We start from the raw sequence: 8,265 nt of genomic DNA, 5'->3' as shown, positions 1-8,265 counted from the left end.
ACAGCCAGTATTCCAGACCCTGACTTAGATTTCTAGTCATATTTCTTTCAACTTTTGTGTATCTACCAGATCAGATCATTTTTTTATACATTATTTTTTTTAACATGCCCTAACTTTTTCTGGCTTCTATGTGTTTAGTCCTGGGTGATGCCCTGCCTTGACTCCCACTTCCTCCTGTATCATCATTACTCTCTTGCTTCTGTTTTCATCTTAACTGTCACTGCCTTCCTGAAACTCCTCCTGGTCCTTCCAACTGGATCTGGGCTTCCCTGCTCCCATTCTCAAAGATATCATTGGTGATTCTTATGAGACTTCTCATATTTCACCTTGTGCTACAATTATATGTGTTTTATTCTATCTCCCTTCTCAATAAATTGTTTGGGCAGTATTACCATGTTCTGTTCATCTCTGAGGCCCCTGCAATGCCAATCACAATTTCTTAAACATAACAAGTACTCAATAATTATTCATTTATTGGACTGAGTTCAAATAAATTCTTTCTCTACACCGTGTTGACAAAATAATTACAACAAGTTCATTATCACAGTAAGGGGTAGAGCCAGGATTTGAACATGGGCACTTTATTCCTGGACTTTGTTGACTCTACAAATAGACAGAATATGAGTCGCAACATTGTTGGTCCAGCTGTGTAATTTAGCTCTAATCGCTCAAACATAAAGATTCTCCTAAGAAGACTGAATATTTTCTCCTTGATAGTGTGTGGGAAAAAAATGATTTTATTCTTTCTGTGATGTTGGTTTCTAAGAGTGGGGACATATACTTAAGAGCATCCCTTTAATCAATTTATTATGATCTCATCAGCTATTTGCTATCCAGATTCTTTCAAGGTCTATACATATGGATTATAGACATATAGATAGAATCACATTTACTGTATACTGTTGGATTGAGTGAGCCAATTTGAACACCTGGACGATATTGAGCACTGAAATGGCTCGAAGTTGGCAAAGGTAGATTTAGAGCCAAGGACAAAGGATTTGTAATAACCCTGACTTAGAGTTCAGGGGTTTATTCTGCGTCTTTGGGTGTCAATCAGCTGGAAGAAGTAAGGGACCTGCAATATATCTTTCTAATCTCAGTGTTGGGACTTGAAAATTCAAAAAGAGTCTAAAAAATAACAGTAACTCAATGTGTCTCCACATAAAGTAACCACTTGTTGATTGAAAGCCCTATCGTATCTGTTTTCAGAATATAAGAAAGAACTGATAGAAACAATGAGGCAGCACCGAGTGTCCCTTCTACTGTTGGAGATACTTTCGAACCTATTTTTCCTTAGTGGCTGGACTTTTTCTGAGGGACAAACACAGCAGAAAGTCTCTTTTACAATGCCTTTTAATAGCTGTATCAAAATTCTCCTGCATTATCTGCAATTCTTCCTTATTTGCAGTTGAGTTTATTTTTAGCATTTGAAGCTTCAATTCAAAGTACAGTTCTCCATCTTCTTGTTGGAGAACTTCCTTTGAGCTCAGCAGCCCTCTGTTAAAAATATCTTAAGTAGATTTTCTACTTTTCAAACCAGTGTACAGTTTCCTCTCTTTAAAATACTTCGAGAATGTGAGATTCTGGCAGGATACAGAGACTTTGGGTCAGATTAAATAATACCTATTGCTAAATGATCAGACAGAAAGAGTAGTACAGAAATGAAAACTAACGACCACGCTGCCACTCTCCATGGTGCTTGTGGGCTGCCTGCGAAGAGGTCCAGTCTCAACTGCGGGGAGCGCTAGCTGCTCAGAAGGATGTTGGCTTCCAGCTACAGGTGGAGACAGATCACACCCAGACAACTTCAGCAAGCAGATTTGCCCTTTCATTTGGTCTATGGGCACTCGCGAGTAAAGGTAGGTCTAAGGTTTCATTGATCTAACTAATTAAGTAAGTTTAGAAAAATATATTGAGGAAAACTTCCTTTTTGCCCCTGTGTTTTAGATGACACTATCTGGCTCTGCTCTTCCATCGAAACTACCCCAATCAATGCAAGCACCAATTTCTGCGAAGGGAATAGAAAATCCACTTCTATCCTCTTGGCTAGTGCTTGCTTTCTGATTGTGAAGAGGACAGCATGGGGATTAAGAGGCCAAGTTCTGGGGTCCGCTAATCTGTGTCTAAATCCAAATTCTGCTGTTTTCCAGATTTTGGAGTATGAATCTATCTTTTGATCCTCAGTTTCTCCATGTATACAAGGATACTAATAAGAATATACGCATACCTTATGGTAGGGGGGTTCACAAAGGCTGTAAAATTTATTTATACAAAAAGTAGGTACCAGTTTAAGCTCCTTATAGGTATTATACCATCTAATTTCTTACCTCATGAGGTAGGCTCTATTATTAATTCTAATTCATTGGAGAAGAACTTGGGGCACAGAGAGGTAAAACGGGATTCCAGCCCAGGCAGGCTGTCTCTGTAAGCGTGCTCTTCTGTACTATACAAAACAACCTTTTCACAGCCATGGCCAAAGTGACTCCTGGTGCCTTCAGAGCACATGAGCACGTGTGTGCCTTAGGTGCTGAGTGCTCCTGAGCTGTGCCACAAGGCCCAGGGAGTCATCCAGGTTTGGCTGTGTATCACCTGCAGGCTCTGGCTTGGGCATTTGGGAGAAAGTGGAGCCCTGAGGCTAGTAGAACTGGGCCTCTGCCACCTTGCTGAGTCTGCTCTGCCCTGAGCTTTTCCTGGAAGGCTGAAGGGTGGTCAATTTTCTTTCTCTCTTTTATTGGCCTACTATTCCTGCACCTCACCACTCACCATGCTCTCCTTAAACATCGTCAACCAAAGAAATAGAGAAATACCCCTGAGACCTCTATTTAAGACCCTGTGAGCAAGGAGACTAGATAAACCTGTCATGCATATTAAACATGATTTTTGGCTCATCTCATGTTTCAAGATGCTCCACAAATTATGTTCTTCTGGTGAAGTCTTTCCTCACCTCTTTGCTCCAGCTTGAGTGTTCGTTCTTCTTTTATGATGTTTTCCATATACTGCTGTGTATTAGGCATATTCGTGTACCTGCCTCAACCAACCATGAGACTCTAATCTTCTTGAGGACAGGGATTCTGATGTATTCATTGTGCTCTCTCCTCTACATAGTGTCTAACAAGTAGGATCTCGTGAATAAATAGAAAATGTAAAGCATTTATATAGTAAACCATCCCATAAACCAAGTCAGAATACAAACGACAGAGAAAAATCTTTGCAAATTTTTGAAAATACAGCAAGTTGTTATTATCTATAACATACAAATAATTTCTTCAAAGTAAACATAAAAGGAGAAAAATGATTAAAAAATAGATGAGTGACACAATGGTCAATTTATAGACAAGGAAATGAAAATGAGCATAGTCAATAATATGTAAAAAAAAAATTAATTCTCACTAGAAATCAAGAAAATGTAAATGAAAATTATACCTGCTCCAATTTTTAAAAAATATATAAGCAAAAGCTTAAAAAGACTTACTCTCAGCCAAAAAAAAAAATAAGTTGGGAGAGCCTTTGTATAATAGATAGTATGAAGGATAATAAAGGAATTTGAAATTTCATATTTTATGCATAATTATGTAGATCGTATTTGTCTGCTAAGGCTGCTATAACAAAATACCACAAATTGGTTGACTTATATAACAGAAATTTATTTTCTCACAATTCTGGAGGCGAGAAGTTTGAAATCGAAGCATTGGCAGGACCAAGTTCTCCTCTAGCGTCTCTCTTTGGCTTGTAGACAGCCATTTTCTCCCTTCGTCTGCATAATGCCTTCCCTGTGCTCACATCTGTGTCTTACTCTCTTCTTCCTATAAGAACATCAGTCAAATTGCACTGGGGCCCACTCCTTGACCTCATTTTAACTTAGTTACCCTTTTAAAGACTATGTCTACATACAGTCACATTTTGAGACTAGGGGCTAGGACTTCAACATATGAATTATGGGAAATACAATTCAGCTCATAACATAGAGATATACAATAAATGTGAACAGATAAAAAGCTAAATAGGTACTCGATAGCGCTATGCTTCAGAAACTAAGTAGGATCAATTCCAAATGTTAGCAATGTTTCCCTTTAGGGTTGGGATAGGATAGATAGTGTTTACTTTTTACCATTTTAAAATGTCTGGAATTATGCATAACCTGTTCCATTTTGAGTTTTCCAGGATGTCCAAATAATAACAACAACAACAACAACAACAACAACAATAATAATAATAATAATAAAAAATACTAGAAATATCACATAAGGAAAATGTCACCATCAGAAGCACAGACAGATCAGATGTTCCATACTGTTCCTCATCCTGGGGACACAAGAAAGCTACATTTTTCAGCTTCCCTGGTAATTAGATGAGGCCACGTGACTGATTTGGGAGCAAAAGAATAGGTGGAAGTAAACAAGCTACTTCAAGTCTTGGTCTTAAAATGTCTCTCATTATCTCTTTAGGTTATCTTCTTGGCAGCTTGTTAAATGCAGAGGATCCGATGAAAGAATGCTGAGGCCAGTCTCTGAGATGGTAGAAGTGTATGGTGGGAGGAGCTGGGGTTCCTGAGTAACTATATACAGAAGAACTCTTCAAGATGGTGGCCTGACCTGTCTCTGAATTCCTTCATGTTAAGTCACCATGTTTTAGGGTTATTTGTTCCAGCAACTGGCATTAATTACTGACAAATATGTCCTCAACACGAGCCCCTTTCTATAAAGTAAATTAGTTTGTGAGAAGGAAAAATGTGTACACTCTTTGAACAAGAAATTGCCTTCCTAGAAAACAAACTTTTGCAATTTCAATCATGAGTATATAAATATGTAAAGATATGCTTGCAATAGGAGAAAAAAGTAAACTGTATCTTCATCCACAGGGAAATGGTTAAATAAATTATAACACATTGATTTATTAAACTCAATACAGACATTAAAAGAAAAGACCTAGCTATATGTACTGATCTAGAAAGATGCTATGACATAAAGTTATTTACATAATAAACTTGTAGATAAATGCAGCACAAATTCTTTTATTAAAGTTACATTTACAAAGGTGATAAATAAGGAAAAATCAGCAGGAATAATATATACTATTTTGTTGCAAACAATTGTTATTCGTTAGGTGGATACATTTCAAAAATAGCTCAATTCTTTGTCCCTCTCTTATCCATATCCTTTGCGATACAACTTTGCAGTTTATTTCCCTATTATTTAAGACTGGATTAATGATGGACTTTGCTTTGGAAAATCAAAAACTGATGGAAACTCCAGCATGCTAGTTTCAAGCCCAGAACTCCAGAGGCCTTGCATATATATCCATTCTTTTTTGTTGTTGTTAAGCCACGCCAGCACCATGACAGCAAGCTCAGGCTAGCATGCTGGAAGAGACCAGCCAAGATCAGCAAAGCTGACTTGAGATCTGAAGCAAACCTGCCTGAGACCAGCGAGCTGCCTAACCACCTTGCAGACTTTTCCCTCTCTCCGTTCCTTTTCCTATTTGTCCCTCCCTCCTTTCCTTTCTTCTTTCTTCTTTCTTTAAGTCAATACATACAAGATTTCTTTCAAGTTGCCATAAATGGTACAGGAGACTCTGATAGCTCATCACATCTACCAGAATTAGGCCTGTAGTCATTTAGATTAGGCCACGTACTTCTTGGTTCTAGTAACCTACAAAACAAATAGACCCTTCATGAAGCCAGAGCACTGGGGAAAATAGTGTAAAAATATAGCACACTCAGTTAATGCTTAACTTCACAAGCATTTGTTATCCTAACAAAACAACAAAAATTATTCCCTAAATAAAACAGCTTTTTATCAGCAGTCTACTTTTTTCCTGAATTAAATTTTATTTGGTTCTATTGTTTGAAGTGGAAATATATGTATTTCCCTTTCATCCTCTGGTGCTGGTTACACAGATGTATGAGATGGGTACACGTGTTTTTATTCTTGCCTGCAGCGTACATGCTCAGCTGACCCTCTGTCTCTGAATGCAAAGGCAACAAAAAGGTGTAAAGCTTTTAATCTGAGATTTGAAGGAACATTCTGGTGGGGCTATCACACAATTTCATTGAGATGGCCATATTTTCATATGCTTGGCCTTCACTCAGATGAGAAATTATTATGAATAATAATTCAACAAGAACACAAATGAATGACTGTTTCAAGGAATGTATCACATAGAAAGAATCTTTTTAGAAGGAAAGGCTAATTTCATAAGAATGTGATGAAAAAAACCAAAAGAAAAGCTGGTGGTTTTACCAATTGTGTTAAATTGTAATAGTTCACTAAATAACATCTCTGAATTCCTTTAGGTGACAATTAGCAGATCCTTTTCCAGAGATAATGGAAACAAACAATGGAAGTGAGAAAGATGTTGGTACACCTCAAAACAGCCCTGGAGTGGAAAAAACAATATTAACTGTAAATAGCCAAATTAAAAATCATTTAAAGTCAGATTTTAATATGGCATTTTCCTTTTCAATAGATAGCATGAAATTATATTAAGACTCATTCTGATGATTCAAAACAGTGAAATAGTGATCTTTTCTTTTGTGCAACAGTGGGTTTGCTGATCAGAAGCTTTCATTTACTGCTGCATTTTCTTGCATCATTACATAATTGTTCCCTTGTATGCCAGTTATTCCGTGAGTATGGAAGAATGCCGGGCTGCTGAGCTAATCCTTAGTTTTAGCATAGTGCTACGCTTAGAGTAGAGTCACAAATATTTTGAGTGAAGAAATGAACAAACCTCCAAACTGGATAATTGAAATCATTTGATATTCTTACAAGGGAATTGGTTAAACATATAGCACACTCAGTTAATGCTTAACTTCACAAGTAATCAAGAAATGCACATTAAATCATCAGTGATACGTCACTTTTCACCTATCACACATTGCCGTGAATTGTAAATTGCTACACATTCTCTAGAAAGCAATTTGGCAAAATGAATCAAGAGCTCCCAAAGAGTTCATACCCTTTGTCAGGAAAATAACACATCTAAGAATCTATTCTAAGAGAAGAATAAGAACTAGAAATATTTTTATACAAGGAGATTAGTTGTAGCAGTATTTATAATTGTAGAAAAATTGAGATTTTTGAAATCTTAAGTCTGAAAACAGAATTGTCAGCTAAATTATGCAGCATTTCTATGATTAAATGTTGTGAAACTGATAATAATCACATGCTAGAAGAACACTTAATGGCATGCAGCAGGCAGAGAGGTTCAAGTTTGGTTTTATATTCTGGTTTTGTGTGTGCGTGTGTGTGTGTGTGTGTGTGAGTGAGAGAGAGAGAGAGAGAGAGAGAGAGAGAGAGAGAGATTTTTAATGGAGCTTCTGTAAAAGATAAAATTTTTTTATTTACTTTTTTTTTTGTAATTTAAGGATTGAATTTTACGGAATGGACAAGAAGGGAAGAAATTATGTAATAAGTAAGCACGGGCTTAGGAATAGCCTTGAGGGGGTTAGCAAGTCCCATGTGTAGGGTACAGGAAATGAGCCACAGGCCTGAGTAGCGCCAAAAGTCAGATTAGGAAGCTCACAGAAAGAGAGGGGTTGCTACAGGCCAACACCACCCACCTCGGTGGCAGATAGTAAAAAACACTCCCTGTAGAAATGGAGGGAATGTGCGTACAGCTTGTCTTCGACTCTTGGTGAGGAAGAAAATAATGAAAGACAAAAATCTCTCCTTGAGAGAAGGTATAAACTTCGGTTATGTTTACCTGGGTTGAGGCTGGAATTTACATTACGAGATGAGTATATGTTGGTGATGACCTCGGAACCCGATATTCTATTTGCCTACTTTTCATCCAGCGGTGAGGGAGGGTTTCCTGTGCTAGGGATGTGAGGATGGTTGAACACAGGACACGCAACACTGGACAGAGAAGATAGACAGCAATTTATTAGCCACATATACTCACAGCCTGGGGAAGGAGGACACTGTGTCACGCAGGGTCTCACAGGGGTTGCACTTGAAAACAGAGCTATGAGAAGCAGCCTCTGTAGTATTAAGAGACCAGGTGACCCCTGTTTTCTGTGAGAGGATGTGATTAGTCTGTTTGAATAATTCCGTAGGCTGGCAGGAAACTGATGCCTGCTGCTCAGGGATAAGCAGGAACTGCGCTTGGACTCCATGATAAGTAAGGTCATTTGGCTAGGGAACCATCTCCAAAGGAGTAGAATTGGGAAGGAGAGTTACAGTTATGTCATTTGAGGCCCACCAGTTTTCAGATGTCAAGACAGCCCATTATATTGAATCTTAAGTTCAAGTTTTAACCACACCT

This window comes from Rousettus aegyptiacus, unplaced genomic scaffold, assembly GCF_014176215.1.
Source record: "Rousettus aegyptiacus isolate mRouAeg1 unplaced genomic scaffold, mRouAeg1.p scaffold_m13_p_15, whole genome shotgun sequence".
Taxonomy (NCBI): Eukaryota; Metazoa; Chordata; class Mammalia; order Chiroptera; family Pteropodidae; genus Rousettus; species Rousettus aegyptiacus.
Note: the sequence above shows the minus strand (reverse complement) of the source record.